The following is a 20,396-nucleotide window of genomic DNA, read 5'->3' as shown; positions in this document are numbered from 1 at the left end:
CAACTTATAAATTGTCTTCGTGGTAAAATACATTGTTTAAACAATCTAATCAATCTTTCATGGAATGGAATCGAACATAACCTTTACACCGCGAGACGTTTAAAAGCCGGGAAATCTTTAAATGCGGAGGAAATCACACTGCTTTTGAAGGGTAGCCGATAATTTGAAATATCTCAGCTTCTAATTGGCCGAAACCCACGAGACAAAAACCATTTGGCTCTACATTCTCCATATCTTATCCTAGAAGTTTATTCATATACATCGAAGCCAATGCTTTTTTTTAAATGGTTGTTGTTAATTTTAAATTTTTATAAGAAAAGAAATATATTTTTTTAAAACATCCCCTCCCCTTCCTTTAAATATTAAGAACAGCAATGACACAGCTATTTATTTTCTGAGTACCATTAATGTATTTTATATTATACACAAGAAAAATTGACTCAAGTATCACATTTTATCTTTTTTTTTTACATTGAAATAAAATTATATTGACTTTCTTCAATTTGGAGAAAAATATCTGAGTTCGTAACACTTTTTTTCTGAAGAGATCAAAAGATATCAGTAAAAACAACAAAAGCAAACATTATTACTCATATGTGTTGTTGACAGGAAGTCAAAACCTTATTTGGGAGCAGGACATATGTCCAGTACATATAAGCTTGATAAAAAAATGAAACACTCTGCAACGTGTTTCAATATATTTTGGCAAGAGTCGCACATAAACACAGTTTGTCCTTGTTTCTTTGTTTTCTTGTAACACACAACACAGTTATTTTTTCTGTTCGATTTGATACTTATGTGTGCCTTCGATCATCTATCAAAGGGGAAAGGTGTGTAGAGTTGGGGCTCTGCCTTCCTCAACTAGTTTGTCGATTAGCATGCCTCAAATTGTTCTATGTGTCAAGTTTCCTTGGTCAGTCACAGTTGTCAATAAAACAAAAGCGTTTACTATCATTTGGTCTAAAAGATAAAAGTACAGTTTTTTTAGTCTCTTTTCTTGCCTCGATGGTTGTTGTTAATTTTAAAATTTAATAAGCAAAGAATTATATTTTTAAAGCATCCCCTCCCCTTCCTTCAAATAATAACAGCAATAACGTGGCTGTTTGTTTTCTGAGTACCAAAAATGTACTTTATATTACACAAGAAAGATTGACTCGAGTAGCACTTATTATTATTATTATTATTTACATTGAAATAAAATTAAATTTGCTTTCTGCAATTCGGACAAAATTATCCGAGTTGGTAAAACTTTTTATTAAGTAATTATCTCAACCTATAAATGCTCTCTGTGATATATATATATATATATATATATATATATATATATATATATATATATATATATATATATATATATATATATATATATATATTAACAAATCTTTAAAAAAATAATATGATTGATTGAATGCCATAGGGCAGGTAGTATAGAGTTAGAAATTCACTTTTATAGGCTTTACATGAAGAAAACTAATTTATTACAACAATATATAACAAAGTGCATATAAGATAAACCATTACCAAAAGAGCTTATTAAATGAATGATATTTACAAGATAATTGAAGGGTTCACATTCTCGTCTTACATGTCAGGACTGTCTATGTGTATTTTTCACTAGAGTCACTAACAGAGCTCTTTGCGAGCGTACTTACAGTGTCTTTACGTCCATTGCCATCAGTAACAGAACTACTCCTTCCCAATGTCACTTTTCTACGAAGCAAGAGTGGTAACTAGGAGGTTGATAGATTCTTCTGCACACCTAGACTGAATTGTCTACGGTTTTTATAATACTTTCATTTCACGGAACTGGAATTGTTTTTGTTTTCACTTTTCTAAATTCGTCCGCGTTACCTACAAACGTGCTGTTAGTTCTATTTAAAAATGTTTTCACTCTGCTATATTGTTCTAGAAACTTAGAGTTGATCCGTTAACTGTGTACTTCTATATTATTATTTTTAAACCTCAAAATGAGGAATGTCTTAATCCTCGGCTCAAAAAAATGTCTGTCATCTGTTCTTATGAACTAGTGACTTTTAAACCTCAAAATAAAACACTAAAGGGTGTGAACACATGGGATGAAAAAAAAAACACTGACATGCGAAGAAGGTCCATGTGAAAATGCAGAAGGCTGCAAACTGGAATGCCGTGGAGAAGTGCTGGTTGCATATAGTACCGGAGCACTAGGAGCAGGGCTGGCTGCGTCGCTCTGGAGCTAGAAGTCTCTGGAGACAGGGCTGTTTGGATCTCTCAGGAACAGGAATTCTCTGGAGGCATACTGGATGCATTTCTCAGGAACAGGGCTGTTTGCATCTCTCAGGAACAGGAAATCTCTGGAGACATTGCTGGGTGCATTTCTCAGGAACAGGGCTGTTTGCATCTCTCAGGAACAGGAAATCTCTGGAGACATTGCTGGGTGCATTTCTCAGGAACAGGGCTGTTTGCATCTCTCAGGAACAGGAAATCTCTGGAGACATTGCTGGCTGCGTTTCTCAGGAACAGGGCTGTTTGCATCTCTCAGGAACAGGAAATCTCTGGAGACATTGCTGGCTGCATCCCTCTGGGTTCTGGAAATGGCTGTCCCAGGGCGGGTGGAGCATGGGTCCAGGAAATAGGACGTGAATGAAAGGAACTCAAAAAAAGGACGTGGATCAAAAAAAATGAAAGTACGCCTGTACGAGTATCTCTGTTAGGTTGTAGGCAAGGCTGTTTATAATCAAATTTCAGTATATGAAAAGAAGAAAAAAATGGAAAGAAAGGTGAAAAGAAAAATAATGAGAAGACATGTCTGATACCATGTATGCACCACAAAATTACTGTTGACAAAGGTCACGGGTGAAAAAAAAATGTAATCGGCGACAGACAGAAAATAGTGCAAGATGTTTGTAGGAGGCAATAATTATTGCAAGTATTGGAGCTAATCGGGAGTCGAAGGCAGGAATTTGTGGAACGAGGGACAACACAATAAACTGCAAGGAGGAAAAGGGATGGAAGTAGGAGTGAATTATTATTATTATTATTATTATTATTATTATATTATTATTATGGTAGTCCCTATAATCTGGTGTAGTTCTTTTGTTGTGGTCCTCAACAGAAACAAAATATTTTGGTAGAAGAGTAACGGTATGGAGAGGCGGTTTTGTCCACTAGCATAAGTAGGTCATACTGCATCATAGAGAATTCAGGGTAAATGACCTGTGCGAAAGTGTTTTCTTGGTGATTTGTACCGTAATTGTGTGCGAGTAGAAGGAAGGTTCAAGGGTGAAAGTTTAATGTTTATGTGAGTAGGACATAAACAGGATGTTATTATGACCGTCCGGAAGAAGAAATTTGGTACGTATCACCTAGAAATTTTTTTTTAGTTTTTATTTATTTATTTTGTTGTTGTTGTGGAAATAAAGTAAACACCTAAGTTTAAAGATAAACAGTATGTTACGCTGAATTAGTGAGTGATGAGATGTATCGAAGGCAAAGGGGTCGTAGGAAAGGAAAGGACATAGTGGCGGAGTAGTATTTCGTGGGGGTGGGTCACGACGTAACCGTATATTTGAATCGAAAGAAACGGATTTTAGTCGCTTTGTATTAAGATGCTATGAAAATGGTAAAGGGTGGGTGTGTCTATTCTGATATAAACAATGTCTATTGAGCGTGAGTTGTATGAAGTATTCAACAGATTTCGTTCATGTATCCTTAGAGCGCTCAAGTTTTTGAACAGAACCAGCTGTTCAAGATTAAGATACAGGAAGGAAATACGTGAATATAAACAAGTACTTTTCCTTGCATGCTTAGGAAAAGGTGTGTTGAGAACATTCAGTGTCGCTATTGTTTAAGTGGCGTGTTACGTACGTGAAGGGAAGGAAAGGGAAAAGGGATAAGAGGTTAAGGTGGTATGTCGGGCAGTGAACCAATGCCTCAATATGAAATCAGGATTTGGGAGGTGAGATATGAATGCATTGTATGGCCGAAAATGATTGCACGGGAGAAAGATTTGTGTGAAGTGTGTTGCCTACCTAACAGGGAATTTGAAAATAAAGTTCCTTTTGAAATATGAGTCATGGCTGAACGAGAGACAAAGTCGGAAGTTTTGCCAGCTTAAACTTTAATTAGGTGATTTCAAAAAACGCTTATATTTCATTTCGAACTCTGAATTAGGTGTTGTTGGTGGTACGTAATGTTTCAAACGAGTCTTTCCTATAAGGGTGGGTTTACCCTCTATGTCAACGAGGACTTCGTTTGGAGAAACAGTTGATATGAGCCTATAAGGTCCTTTATAAATTCTGGACAGTGGTTTACAAGTACCAGGCTGAGAAGATGTGTCCAAAATCATAACTTGAGAGTCCGGTAGGAACTCTGTGGGCGGTTTGCTTGATTCGACTTTTTTCTTGAAGTCAAGAAATGCTTGGTGCTTCCTATATTCAACTAAATCCCTCATGTCTTTCAGTGCCAAAAGGCGGTCCTGTAATTCTAGATGTTCTTTCTCAACATGTAGCAAGTTGTCTATGGGTAGGCGAGGAGGTACTCCATATAACAATTCATGAGATGAGACACCTAAAGATGTTAATGGAGTCTTGTTAAGTGCGGAAGTGGCGTGAGGCAAATATTTTGGCCAGAGTTTTTGGTTAGATTGGCACAGAAATTTAAGACTAGTTTGCAATGTGCCCAAACGTTGTTCAACTTTTCCTAGTGTGAAATGCTGATATGGTAATCCATACTTAACTGTAATGTTGAGTGATTTGAGAAAGCTCAGGGATAAAGTGGAAGTGTGGCTTGACTGACGGTCAGTATAAATACAGGAAGGAACACCAAAGGGAATGATTATTTGATTAGTAATGAAGGAAATGAAATTGTCAGTATTTGGGGTAGTGATGGGTTGTGTAATGGTAATGCCTGTGCAATGTTCGGTTGCGGCATAGAAATATTGGTATTTCTCTGGGTCACTGGCTATGAATTTCCCTGCTAAGTCCAAGCTATAAACCGAAAATAGGGGAGCTTGGGGAAAACGTTGTATGTTAGGGTTGTTGGGCAAATAATTGCGTTTGAAAATTGCACACTGTTTGCAAGATTTGAGTTCACTCGCTAACCAAGATTTCAAGCGTGGTACGTAATATTTATAACGTATCATCCAGTAAAGTTTGTTAAAGCCTACATGAGTAAGTTCACCGTGGTATTCCTGAAATAAAGCAGGTTTTAGCGCGTCCGGAATACAGACAAGCAAACGGGTTTGCGAGGCACGATACATTTTTCTGTACAAGATGTTGTTCTTAAGAACGTACTGTTTCGTGAGACGTTGAAAGGCCGGGTCTGATTCATTTTTGGTATTTAGAGTCGTAATAATTTTGCCAAAAAAACGGTCCTGAAGCTGGAGATTTGGTAGGTCAGTGTTGTCACCTATTGTAGTTAGAACAGTAGGAGGAGTGTCCTCCAAGGATGGGTGGGTCTGGTCAGTATCAGTCGTGTTGGAAAAGAGGACGGCATCGGGAGTGTCATCCTGTTCTAAGGCAATGGCGTCTGGTGAGACGTCCAGAGGAAAACGGCTAAGTAGGTCGGCGACTGCGTTAGACTGACTTTTTACGTGTTTGATTGTAAAAGTGAAAGTGTTGATATAAGTGATCCACCGGAGAATTTTTGCGTTTGGGATAACAGTTTTCCTAATAGCGAGAAGGGAAATGTTATCAGTGATCAAAGTAAAATGTTTTCCCAGAAGGTATTTTTCTAATTTCTTAAGCGAAAAGAAAATTGCATATAATTCCTAATGAAAAATCGGGAGTGGGTTGACAGTTTTTGGATGCCTGGAAGAAACATAACAGACGGGCTGAATGACATTAGAGCTAAGGTCTTTTTGTAACAATACGGCGCCAACGCCTAGGGCTGAGGAATCGCACATTAAAATATGTTCTGTGTTCTTTGTTGAGTACAAAGCAAGCACTGGTGGGGAAGTGAGGAGGTGCTTCATCTGGTCGAAGGCACGGTCTCTTTCAGGTGTCCATATCAATTTGCGATTTCCATTCGGAATAGCTTCATAAAGTGGGGCTAATATGAGAGAAAGGTGATGGAAAAATTTCCTAAAGTAGTTAGCCGAAGCCAACCAACTTTTTAACCCTTTGATGGTGGTTGGTTTGGGTGCATTGGCGAGGGCAGCGGTTTTCTCGGGATCAGGTTTGACTGTATGATTTTCCACAATATGACCTAAGCATTTAATCCGTCTAGCGCCAAATACTGATTTGTTGATATTGAACAGCAAAGAATGTTTTGCAGCTGTATGAAAAAATGCGCGTAAAACTGTCATCATGTGATCAAAAGAATCAGCATGAATATACATGTCATCTACGAACGAAGTGATGTTATTGGTATATAAATCCCGAAAGATAGTTTGCAGTACCTGTTGTAATAAAATAGATGAATTTTTGAAACCCTGTGGAATTGAAGTGAGTTGCATATGATTGAAGGGCAAAGAGAGGCCCTTTAAACTAAAGGCTGTTGCAGGGCGATCATCAGGATGAAGGGATAACTGATGAAAAGAGGAATGGAGATCGAAACTCGAAAAAAAGGTGGAATCACTAAGCGAATCTATAACGTCCTGTATGTCCTCTAATGGAGAAGCTAAAGTCCGGCATTTCCCATTTAGAACCCTCAAATCAAATACGGCTCGAAGAGATTCAGAATTCGGTTTTAAAACAAATAGGATGTTGTTTTTATAGGGGGAATCCGACTTTTCAAAAATCCCTTGGTTCAAAAGTTGTATAACTAACTCTCTCGCTTTGGGACGTAATTTGTGCGGAATGACAAAAGAGTTACACTGAAATGGAGTTTTGTCTTCTAAATCTAATGTTGCCACGAAAGAATCTATCTTGGTGAAATGGTCACTTGACCACTGAAATAAAAAGGCATATTCGGAGAGTAATTCCCGCATTTGAGCTTGTTGTTCCTCATTCATGTCTGGAGACAGCTTAAATTTACTAATATCTATGAGATGACCAATTTCTTTAAGACGCTTTTCTTTGTTGCGGGCCGCATCTTCGTCTGTAGGAAAATATATTTGCCTAACAGTCAGGATATTGTGGTCATTGTCTTGTTGGGAAAAGAGAGAACCTATAACTACCGGATTATGAGCCTGAATAGTTTGCTTTTTGTTTGTGAGATTAGCTAACGGGAGAACAAGGTTTTGTGTGGAGACTACAGTATGTGCCATATAACATTTACTTAAATTCCGAGAAATCGGTGTATGTAGGCGAAACTGTGCATCAGGGAAATACCCATTAGTAGCCAGTGGTATGAATCTAACAGAATGAGGGGGAATAACGGTAGTGCGCCGCGCAAAAAATACAACCTGAGGTTTGGAGTGTTTTTGAAAGAAATGCGAGATGTTAATACTAACTGGGTTTTTATCCTTTACAGTATGTGGCATTTTTCCAAAATGTTTCAAGGATAAAGTGCCTTGTGAGTAATCCAAAATTGATTGGTGATCTTGCAAAAAACGTGATGAAAGAAGGGGTGGGAAATTTTTGAAGGGAACTAACCGAAAAAGAATGGAGTAATTACGACCATTAAAGTTAATTTTGAGAATGGTAGCGCGATTTAATTGGACGGGTTTGTCTGACAAACCGTGAAGAAGGGACGGAAGATGGAAAGTATGCGCATTCGGTTCCAATAATTCAAATGGAAATAATCCTACGTCTGCACCACTATCGAGGCAGAAAAGTAATTCTTTGTTTGCGTACGTGCCCTGTATATACGGAGAATTTCCTTTAAATTGCAAGGGAAGGGTATGGTAGTCCTGGCTAGTCGCTGTGGGAGATGAAGAGGAAGGGAGGAGCGAAGATTGGGTGGTTAATGCGCGGTGAGGTGACTCCCGCGCTAATTTTGGCCGTTTTTTGAATTCTTAGGTGTGTTTAGTGTGGTCCCAGGGGCAGAAGGAGGGAACGGAGGTGGGGGATACTGGAAAAAAGGATGATAAAACGGGTAGGGAGGAATAGGTATTTGGTTAGATTGTGTGGAAAAAACATTCTGGGATGGAGGTTGTTTGTTCTGACTGGAACGCCACTGTTTCTTGGAGTTCTTTCGTTTGGTATTGTTTGTAGATGAAGGTTCGTTTGTGGAGTTATGAGAAGGATGGGAAGGGGTTGAAGAAACGTGTTGGCAACATTGATGTTGCTGTGTGATACAGTTAGTGCAGGAGGGTGTACTAGGATTGGTGGTATGGGAATGTGGGAGGGAAATGGAGTGCATAGCGCAAGCTGCACATGAGGTAGAGGTGGAAGCAGTGGAATGAAAATGTGGAGGAGTCGGTGAAGAGCAGTGTTGATAGGAGGTTGTGAGAGAATTGGTGGGATGGGAATGTGGGAGGGGAGCGGAGTGCGTAGTGCAAGGTGCACATGAGGTAGAGGTGGAAGCAGCGGAATGAAAAGGTGGAGGAGTCGGCGAAGAATGGTGTTGATAGGTTGTGAGAGAATTGGTGGAATGGGAATGTGGGAGGAAGGAAGAGGAAGGTGAGTGAGTTGGGTTCGGCGAAGAAGGTCGGGATGGTTTGGAGGAGTAGAAGCGGTTATGAGGACTTGGAGAACGGGAACGGGAGGGAGCAAAATGGACAGAAGCGGATTGGGAATTTGAAAGAGTATTAACATGGAGACGGAGTTGAGATATTTGATCTGTTAGTTCGGAAATAGCCTGCGCTGTAGTATCGGTCGCGGTTGTGGAATGTGTCTTTGTTTCGGTTTCACGTTTGTGAACAAGGTGGTTGGTCCGTTCCAGCAAGGTTACTTCATCTAAGAGGGTGGGATAATCTAAAATTGTGCGCGTTCCAAACCAACGAATATATTCAGGTAACATATTAGAAACACATTCTAACAAAAATTCCTGAAAGTCTAGCTGGGTATAAGCTTGGTCTGCTAAATGCTTTTTGGAAAAGACATAATGAGAGAGAGGTTCGTTGGGGAGCTGAACGCGTGAGCGGTATTGGTGAATACGGGAACGGGGGACCTGATCTTGACCAAACTGACGTAAGAATTTTGACTGGATGGTTGCCCAAGGTTGGGATGAGAGGTTCTGGGTGGAAAACCAGAAATGAGCGGGTCCAACTAAGGATTTCTCAAAAATCTGCACACATTTTGAGTCTGACCAATTATTCACTAATGCGATTTTGAGAAAATTCTTTAAGAATAATTCCGCGGATGGGTGCGTACTTGGATCATATATGTCGGGAATGATAGAAACTGTTCCAGAAGTATTATTGATATTGTTGTCTGAAGTGGAATTCATGGTGAGAGGTATGAAAGATGCTTGTCTACGAGTTATAGGCATATCATAACAGAAAATATAAGTATAATGAAATATGAAAATAAAAGTCTTGCCTTACAAGTATGTGAAATGTACACAAGACAGTCTTAACAACGAGAGCTTAAATTCCTCGGGGGGAGCCATAACAAATCTTTAAAAAATAATATGATTGATTGAATGCCATAGGGCAGGTAGTATAGAGTTAGAAATTCACTTTTATAGGCTTTACATGAAGAAAACTAATTTATTACAACAATATATAACAAAGTGCATATAAGATAAACCATTACCAAAAGAGCTTATTAAATGAATGATATTTACAAGATAATTGAAGGGTTCACATTCTCGTCTTACATGTCAGGACTGTCTATGTGTATTTTTCACTAGAGTCACTAACAGAGCTCTTTGCGAGCGTACTTACAGTGTCTTTACGTCCATTGCCATCAGTAACAGAACTACTCCTTCCCAATGTCACTTTTCTACGAAGCAAGAGTGGTAACTAGGAGGTTGATAGATTCTTCTGCACACCTAGACTGAATTGTCTACGGTTTTTATAATACTTTCATTTCACGGAACTGGAATTGTTTTTGTTTTCACTTTTCTAAATTCGTCCGCGTTACCTACAAACGTGCTGTTAGTTCTATTTAAAAATGTTTTCACTCTGCTATATTGTTCTAGAAACTTAGAGTTGATCCGTTAACTGTGTACTTCTATATTATTATTTTTAAACCTCAAAATGAGGAATGTCTTAATATATACAACATTGGCAGCTGTGTGAAAAAAACAACGCATATCGTACAAATACCAAATCACAAAACCATTCTGTTGCGAAAGAACCTTCAACTCTATAACCGTGGGACGTAAAACTAGAGATTTCATTTCATTTTTTATTTTGCTTTTTCCCCTTTGAACCACCCCCTCCACTCTGTAATCCAGAAACACAGAAGTCATTGTTGAACCTTTATATAAAGTCAAGCAATCATTTGGAACCTTTACTTGTTTACTGAAGGAACCAAAAAGAGCATTTAAACTCTTTGGAAGATTGGCATTCAAAAAATAAATAAATAAAGAGTCTGATAAAAAAAAAAAAAAAAAAAAAGAATCACGTTTTACAAGCTGTCTGGGGTTCGCTAGAAGTAAACATTCACGTCATATATACGGTGTACATGAGGACCGAATGTCGCCATAGCCTTTCTGCGACGTCCGGGCAAACACGAGAAAAGAATTACGATTCTAAACATAGAGATGTTCCATCTGAACTGAAATACTGATTCGCTGTTTAAGGAGGTAAACTTCATCTGAACTAAAGTTCAGATCTCGCGCTCTAAATAACACATAGATCAAACTCCTTTGTTACATTTTAATCTTTGATCGCTTGTCCCATTGTTTTTAAATTTCCGAAGTCCTTATTAGCGCAAATAACTCGCTCATAATTTTTGTGGCAACAGTCTTGCCATGAATCGAGATGAAACTTGACTTTCTCTAAACCTGAAGAAGTTTCTTTCCCTAAAATTTCTTGAGGTTAAGGGAAATATCTATTGAAATAAGTGATATATATGTAGTTACTTCAATGAAATTCACAGTTTAATGGAAAATATAAATATTAGGAAATATTTGGCATGTAAGTAATAATATAGGCAGTATAAAGAGAATTAGGCGAAATAAATTTTACAGAAATTCAAGCAAAGACTCTGAAATCAATTTGTTCATTTTTATCGTTTCTTTATTAAGAAATAACATTTTCCCGAACATCCGGCCTGTATTTATTACATTTTAAATACTCTGTAAACCTGTAAATTAGTTACTTACGTCTTCTGTCAAATATTCATTAATTCTAGTGGTGATATTTCTTTTTATGATAAGTGTATATATTCCCTTATCATATTAATAGAAATCTGATACACTTCAGTATTTTGTAAAACTAGATAAATTTATTATTTCTCCACCTTAATAATACTATTATTTTCATGTATACCATTAAAGGCATTATAGAAAAAATTGAGTTGATTTTCATTTTTATAAATAAACTAGCGTCGATTGCCCGCTTTGCTGAGTTAAAATAAAAGCTATAAATGCAGATCTCCTTAAGTAAGTAAGCTGTATTCGTAAAAAATTAAATATTACTAATGGAGACTGAATTTGGATTTGAATTCCATCACGAGTGTCACTGTTTATCTCAGCGACCTCATAAACTATGGATTCGACACTAGTATTGGTCATTTTTATATACCTCTCCCAAGTTGCGGGACTGAATTTGGGTTTAAACGGCATCGGAAGTGTCACTGTTCATCTCAGCGTCCCCGAAAACTAAGGATTCGACACTAATATCGGTCATTTTCGATCATTTTTAAATGTCTCTCCCCTCCCCTTGTTGCACCGTCAAAGTGAAATTATAAAAAACCATCAACCATCTCATGCCCGAACCTCATCTATGTTGAAAATTTGATCGATATCAGTTAGGGGGTTCGAAAGTTAAGTAACAAATACAGTTACTTTCATTTATATATGTATAGATAGAACATCAATATGCCTATGGTATCTTGTAAATTTTAAGATAGAAATTCAAATTGGAAATTTCTGGTAGACAGCATCTTATCCGGGGTTTTCCGTTTCCTCCCACATTACCATTCCACCAATTATTTTATGATCATTCATTTCAATGAATCATCCGTCTCCTTCAGTCAATAGGCCATAACTTTGAGATGTAGAACTAGAAAATTTTAAGTTGATGTAGCACGTTATTCGCAAGTAATGGAAATAACGGATTCCTCATTGCCAATCCACCTTGCTGATAGTAAGTCTTAATCTTCAAATTCATAACTGTTATTTTATATTGTATACATCGTTTAACGATCTGTTGCTTCAGATACGGAGATCTCATATGTGGTTAATATTTCTTAAACATCGTGTATCCAGATCAAGCTGAATCAAGGGGGACGTATCTACAATATCCAACAAGTTAGTTTAGAAATATTGTAGGAACAAATTTCATTTTTTCAGTTATACGCTGTTTTGTTTAATCAAATATTTAAAATCCTTGTAAATTTTATTAGCCAAGTGGCTTATAACAAATTAAATGTTTTTTTTTTTAAGCTGATATTATTGGCCTGAGATATGGATAACCAAAAAATAAAAGTTCTTGCCTTTCTAGAGCACTAATAAACAAAGAGCGAATACAGTAGACGGTACGTACCTTTAGGTTCCGAAGTAATCTTCATCTGCATCAACAGTTTTCGCCAACGTTCCTACAGCTGCAAAATGCCCTGGTGATAAAAACTCGGCGCTCTTAGATGCAAAGAAGTCCGTGAGTGCTTTCCACAAGTTTCCTCATTAGCGAAGGATCTCCACGGAGGTGGTTGTCGAGTGAATGAAACAGTGGCGCAAGGTCAGGTGAATATGGTCTATAACACAATGTCTTCCAACCAAGATGCTGAAGGGTTTTCTGGGTCTTAAAATTTGGAGTTTTACACAGTCATAAATGTACATTTGGAACTATAAAAATAAATAAAGGAATTATTTATCTCCGACAGTATTTCCTCCATTTCTATAGCTTTCCCGTTTTTCATTTTTTTTTTTTCCGCTACGTTATCGAATTTAGATTTTAAAATAGATGGGCTTAACTCATCTACATCCTCATCTTTCTGTGTTTCGTTCAGAGTGTCCCCTCTGTACAGTTCTTCCGTATATTCCTTCCATCTTCGTGTTACCTGATCTTCTTCTATTATTGATTTCCTGTCTTTGTCCAGTGTAGTTCCTAATCGTTTCATCTTGTCGCCGAACTGTTTCCTTATCTCTCTGTACACTGCTTCTGTATTGCTTCTAGCTATGTATTCTTCCATATGACTTTAGACACTTTGTTTATCCAGTCGTCTCTTGATTTATGTGCTTCGCTGTTAATACAGCTTCTGCACTTCTTATATTCCTCTTCAGTGGCGTAGCACATTTTTACCCCCCCCCCCCCGCAAAGTATAGAGAAGGGGCCCTAGTTGTAAAGCCGATAGAAGTAAGATTGAAGTTCTACTTCTTTAAATCTTTATTCATAGAAAGACTTCGCCCCCCCCCCCCCCGCACTGCGGGGGTTGCGGAGGCAGCTGCTACGCCGCTGTTCCTCTCTTTCTTTCTGATTTTGTACTGCTTTCTTTTCTCGATCAGATCTGAGACTAAGTCGGTTATCAAAGGTTTATGCTGTATATTATGTTAATGAAAACAGGAAGCAACTTACTTTTAACACACAAAATCCTTTGTAGGTGCGAGGTTTGTGTACTATTTTACGCTGTACATTAGGTTCTTTACCTGGGCATTTGTCAGGTGCTTTCTTGATTCCTTTCCATTTTGCTGCAGTGTCTTGTCCCAAGATCCTGATGATCTCTTTGTCTGTTACTTCTTGGAATTCTTTTTACAGGTTAATATCTATTAATTTATTTATGTTCCATCTTCTTTGTGCCCTACAAAAAATAAGACCAAATTAAACATCCTAGTCTACACTGTTTCTGTAGCAACTAAATGTTGGTAGCCTTGAAAAGAACGAAAACATTGATTTTCTATTCTATATATGCTTTTGAAGTAAAATTTCTCCAATTTAACTCATTCGAAATTATCCCTGCGAAAAATACGGGTACATGTTTGTAGGATTCACAAAGGAAATCAAAACTGACACACCAAAAATTAGTATTAAAGTCGTTATTTAAAACCTAATCATTAATAATGTAAAAGTCATTATTTGAAAACTAGTTATTAATAATGTAAACTTAACTAGAAAAAAGTAATGCTTTTTTTATTTATTTAAAGGAAGAAGAAGAGATGGCAGAGACCGGGATGACAATGAATAGTTTATTAAATATACTGTGGAAAGAATTAGAATGCCCAATATGTCTTGATACACCATCGCCTCCCATAATGCAATGTGTGAATGGCCATCATGTTTGCAGCAAGTGTAAACCTCGAATATCTAGATGTCCTGTGTGCCGAGCAAAACTCACAAATACAAGAACACATGTGGCCGAATCACTTATTAGCAGAATGCCAATTCCATGTCAGTATAAGGAAAGAGGGTGTACATCAGCAGTGTTCGGATCGAATAAAGAACATCATGAGAAGAAATGTAACTTCCGACCCTACGTATGTCCTGCAGCAAACTGTAATTCGATGTTATTCTCAGGTGAGATAGTAAACCATGTCAAAACTTTCCACAGAGACATTGAGATATTGTTATGCAATGATGAAATACACGTTTGTTATCAAACCTTCATACCTTTAACACCGATTGTGAGTATCTTTGACTCTCAGTTGGGTATATTTATGCTTAAAGTTGTGCGAAGAGAGGATGGAAATGCATGTTTTATGGTTCAAACACCGCAAACTCAAACTGAAGCGAAGCAATTTACTTTCACAGCTACACTTCTTAATTATTATACTCCAGAGACAGTGTATCAAGGACCAGTTGTATCTCTTCACGTTGACACTGACACAATAATTGCAAAGTCAGAGTGCTTAGTTCTCGATAAAGCTATGGAAGGAAAGTTTATATTTCAACTAAGTATCACGCAAACATCAGAAGAACGTCCTTCGATCAGAAACTTATTCTACCAGCCAGTAGAAGCAAGTCATCTTTTGACACTAAGTAATAGGTTATTAAAGTCAAAGACCGGGAAAATATCTATCTTTGTTTTCTGCGCCGGATTAACTTTTTGGATATTCAAAAGAAGTCTCCGTTCCGATGTTTGTCCACCTTTAATTCAAACAATAAGTAAACACTGCTTGACAAGTTCGAAATATCCAGTTTGGAGAGTTATCTAGACATTCACAAACGAGTATGTTTATACAAAGAAATGGTTCAGTGTTCTGTGTTTGGTTGTACAGACAGAACGGAGAAAAGTAAACCTTCGCTATGAAATTAATACTAATTTCTGTTATTTATGAAATAATTCCATAGATTACCATAATCTCTGTATGTTACTGAAATTCAGACATTGATGAAGTTCAGAAAACTAAGACTGTCCAGTATGTTCCCTGGCTTAATGAATTTACCTTTACGCTAAATGATAGTGTCAATCACTCGTATATCTTGCTATGATATATAATTTACACAAGTGAATATTGCATCGTGATGTAGTAACAGAAAGAGATAGGCCTGCCATTTAGGTATTTTTTAGTATTCAAAGAAATTGTACGTACTTTTAACACAAAAGGTATTGCTTTTTGTTATGTTTGCAATATGCCTATATATTACACAATGTATGCAATGCAAATCATAAATCACTCAAAAATGAGGAAATTAATGAATGTTTAAAATTAAGAAAATAGAATGTACTCTTAGTAAGGGATATGCCCTGAAAAAAAACTGTGCTTGTAGAACAGTAAACTTACATATTAAGTTACAAAAAAATATTTTTTAAAATGACAAAAACTACATTTTAAGTTCCACGTTTCCTCTGAGTCGAAAGTTATAGATGTCATAAAAATAGTGCTTATTGTGAAATGATATCAAGAACGTTTCCTTAAACATATGAGAGAAATAATTTGTAATAAGAGAATTTTGTAGTTTGTATACCACTAAAACACAATGGATATGAAGAGGAAGTTGATATAAGAATGACTTCCAAAAGAAAAACAATAGAAAAAGATGATAGAAGCAAAGTGTAAGTTATATGAAATGTAAAGCATTTCTGAAGAGAAAAAGTCAGATATTCACAAAGGAATATATATATAATAAGAAAGAAGTGATGTATAATATGTAATTAATTATATAAACAGAACGAATTGGAAAGAAATAGAGGAAGAAAATTAAATAACTTAGGGATGAAATATGGTTTAAAAAAGAAAATATCACAGAATACAAGCAAATACAGAGAGACGAAATATGATACATCATAAGAGAATGCATAAATACTGAAAAAAAGGGAGATAGACGCTAGTGAAAATATTGGAAAGAATTGAAAATAAGATAAATAATAACTATAAAGTAAAACAAAGTTTTAGCAAACGCAAGAAATTAAATAAAATTCTGAAGATAGCAGAAGGAAAAGAGAAAACAGAAGAAACAAGTGGAAAGAGCCAACATGACAAATAGTAAGTTGAGCACACTTGCAGACGAGGACACTAGGAGAAGGAAAAAACAAGATTGAAGTAGAACAGAAAGAAAACAAAAGTTTTTTGGGAAGGGGAGTATCTGACGAAAACACTGTTTATCGAAACGTAAAAAGTAATTCATATTTTACTGTAAGTCTTGATTCACAGGAGCTTATATGGAGGATGAAATCAAGGCAGAGTCCTATTCGTAATTGTGCAGTTAACATATTTAAATTTGAATTATTGACACGTAAGTTTTAGGGAAGAATTGTACAGTTTAGGAGGTGCGGGATGCTGTAGTTTTGAGCCATTTCTCCACACAATTTACGAGGGCGGGGTAAAAAGTTCTCGGCCTGACAACGAAAGACTGCGAATTTTATTTTTAAAAATAATTTTATTTTTCGACATAATAACCCTTAACTTCAATACACTTCGTCCAGCGTTTCTCTAACATTAGTATTCCTTCCCGGAAGTGAAAATCTGAAAAGTTGTGAAAACAGTCATCCACGCCTCTCTCAACTTCTTCATTCGATGTGAAGCGCTTCCCAGAAAGAAATTTCTTCAAGTTTAGGAACAGATAGAAGTCCGATGGTGCCAAATCAGGAGAATATGGGGGGTAGCCGAGCAAATTGTACCCCAAATCACGCAGTTTTTCCATCGCCAACGCACCCTTGTGCGCAGGTGCGTTGTCCTGGTGAAGATGATTTCCTTCTTCTTCAAGCCAGGCCTCTTCTCGCGAATTTTGGCATCCAGCTGGTCAAGAAGGTTGAAGTAATATTTGCCTGTAATTGATCTCCCTTTTGCAAGGTAATGAGTTAACAGGATCCCTTTTGTATCCCAAAACACACTGGCCGTGACCTTTCCGGCCGATACGATCGTCTTCGCTTTCTTCGGCGTTGCACCACCGGCTTCCACCCACTGCTTGGACTGCTGTTTAATTCCTGGCGTATGGTAGTGAACCCATGTCTCATCTATTCTCACAAATCGCCGCACAAAATGGTCGGATCTCTTTTGAATCGGTCCAAAGATTGCTGCGAAAATCGTTTTCGTATTTGCTTTAGGTCGGCAGTCAGCAAATGCGGCACCCATCTTGCGCAGTGCTTTCGCATCCCTAGTTCTTTGTGCAAGATGTTTCGCAACCGTTCCTTCGATATCCCCACATTCTCAGCTATCTCACTCACCTTCACTCGCCTGTCGTCCAACACGATATCATGCACATTTTCAATTGTTTCCAGTGTGGTTGCGGTTTTCGGCCCTCCTTCACATGGGTCATTTTCGAGGGATGTGCGACCACGTTCAAATTCAGCTGGCTGGTTGACGTGAAAGGAAGCAGAGTCCCCGTAAACTTTTGTCAACTTCGGATGAATTTCCGTAGAGTTAATCCATCCAAAACGAAAAATTTGATTACCGCACGGTATTCAACTTTATCCATTTTTACAACTAACACACAAGACATCTAAGTGCAACAATGCCTGCACACAAACTACTTGTGAGAACAAGTTGACACTTGTTATAAGAACAACTGAAAAGCGCCCCTAGGCAAGAACAATAGAATTATGCTGATTGGAGTGCCATCTCTGGGTCAGGTCGAGAATATTTCACCCTGCCCTCGTACAGGAACATAAAGCTAGCGGGGCACTTACAATCTCCCGTTCCGAACTAAAGACAAAGATAGTTAACAAATGGTTTCTTCATACATATAAGTTTTCGTCAAAATTTCAAGAATGTATTAATCGCACATTTACACAAATATATTTATAAGCCACACGTCCCTACGCCATATGGCACTACGTCCACAATTATAGTGTGTAGGCTGAAGAACACGGCGATGATGAGAAATTAATGAAATGGTGAAATGAAGAAGGTCGGAGGAAACGGGAGATCCCCGAGGAAACGCACGCGCATGGTGTTTCTCCACCACAAAGTCCACTTGACGCGAGCTGGTGCGACCTCTGACGGCACGCATCAGAGGTGAACACTCTACCACTGAGACACCGCGACCCGCTGTACAAGAAAGTGACAGACTTATTCGATTAGCTGTAAGTTACAGAAGCAAAGATTTCATTATTTTTACCAACAATTAGTAAAGTTACAAATTAGTAAGAAAAACCATTGTTATAAAAAAATAGCCTGTGCGTTTTTTTTTTTTTATGTATGTAAGAAAATTGTTGAAAGTTATTGTTGTTATTATTGTTAAATAATATTAAAAAGAGCAGAAATAAATGAGATATATAGAAGAAGGTTTTTAAAAAAAAAATTCGAACAAAATCCAATGTTTTTGTCAATACGTTTACTGAACACAGTTTTCAAGTGTGAATGAAAATTGACCAAAAATGTCACTAAAAGAAAGGTCTAATTAATTTCACCTACCCTTTTTTACTCTCATTATAACAAAGAAATTGAAAAAATGCATTAGTCAAGAGTTTTTTAAAGTGTCTATAATAGATTATATATATATATATTACTGAAGATTTTTTTTTTTAAAAAAAGAGCTATTCTTAAACCGCTGCAATATATATTTAATCTTAGAAATATTAAAGTTCCCTGATGTGTTGAAAATTTCAATTATAAAACCTGTATATGAAGAGGGTAAAGAGCTTAAGTGACTATATGTCAATTTTATTATTTAATATTGTGACAAATTATTGGAAATATATATTAAGAAGAGTAAATTGTACCTTGATGGAGCAAAATTTTTTCAACAAATCCGCATACTGTCCGAAGTACATTAGATGATACATACTGTACTCATTCATGAATTACAATTTATTTTTAGAAACAGTAACAGAAGGGTAAATACTGTATTTATATACCTATACATTGTTCGGTGTAAGCTCTAAACTGCGATAAACAAAGCCACGTGAAACTAAATCTCGCTGATTTGCTGTTGTCCTACTGACGCTTGTACTCCTCCGCAAAATAGTTCATGTGATTGCATTATTACTTTTACTATGAAGCTTCATATAAAACTTCTATATTATTATAAATGACAAAAATATAATACTGATTATTTAATAATACTGCAGTCGAGTGTGGCTAAAGAAACAATAGAAATAAACATTAAGCATGCGCAGTAATTATGGCGCCAACTCAACTGTAGATGGGTGTTCTGCTTTTAAAGTCTGAAAGATGACTGGCATGAATCCCGGTTCCGCGAGTGTTGTGGTGAAACACCAAGGCAAACCTTTACTCACTACTGTAAGCAACAATTGTTTACGAGCGAAATTCAAATACTTTTTTTTTTTTTTTTCGAGTTTCGTTTCTGCTGCTGCTATAAGTATCTGGACAACACGAGGCAGTATTGTCAAAATGCACGTGCACAATTTGCTCCTCCCTGTGAGAAGTGGGAGTGATACATCACTAGCCAATCGTATTTGTGACAAGCGGAAGGAATAAAAATATTTTGTTTATCGGGAGTTTAGAGCTTACGCTGAACATTTAACACAATATCACACGAAATTCTGCTTTGCAAACTTCAAATACGTGGAATATGAGGCATAGTGTTATCTTAGTTTATTAGATATTTCAATAAGAGAAAGTATACTGCCGAAATTTGAAACTTTCGAAGTAATTTTAGAACTATAAAGTATGTTATTTCACAAGGAATGGTCTAAGATTAGATTTATTCTTAGCATGTGTTAAGGATCCGTGTAACATAGAAATTGATGTGCTTCTTTCACTATTACTAACAAAGGATCGGATGAAACTTGGTTAAAAGTTGAAGTAGAACAAAAAATAAGATAGTGAGTCGTCAATAATATGTTAGTTCTAATACTGATTAAGTTTGATGTTTGACATTGGCACGTACTGTTACTGAACAACTAACAAATAAATTACTAAAATTGCACAGTTGTGATCCTAATACAAGGTGTCATTGGAAAGATATTCCTAATAAAGAAAATAAATAAACATCGATACAGATTTAAAATAAAATTTGCCATATTCAATACGATACTAAAGTAAAAAGAAAATTATGATAAAAATTAGTCCAACTACTCGAAAGTGATGATACTTTGAAAATATTGTGCATAATGCAGGGGCGGATCCAGGACCGACTT

The 20,396-nt window shown here is 36.8% G+C and overlaps 2 protein-coding genes across 2 annotated transcripts in view; one reads left to right on the top strand and one right to left on the bottom strand.

Annotated features, from left to right (window-relative positions):
* Nucleotides 1-1,828, bottom strand: part of LOC145681183 (uncharacterized) — a 99,516-nt gene extending 97,688 nt beyond the window's left edge. Inside the window, exon 1 of the mRNA XM_081752663.1 lies at nt 1,653-1,828. The gene's annotated coding sequence lies outside the window, so the exon portion shown is untranslated. The remainder of the gene's footprint in view (nt 1-1,652) is intronic.
* The window catches only part of Klp64D (kinesin-like protein 64D), a gene marked incomplete at its 3' end in the record, with an annotated part of 94,676 nt that overhangs the window by 9,301 nt on the left and 64,979 nt on the right, over nt 1-20,396 (top strand).

Source organism: Thermobia domestica, chromosome 3 (assembly GCF_964235325.1).
Source record: "Thermobia domestica chromosome 3, izTheDome1.hap1.1, whole genome shotgun sequence".
Lineage (NCBI taxonomy): Eukaryota > Metazoa > Arthropoda > Insecta > Zygentoma > Lepismatidae > Thermobia > Thermobia domestica.
This window is presented reverse-complemented; position numbering and strand designations above follow the sequence as displayed.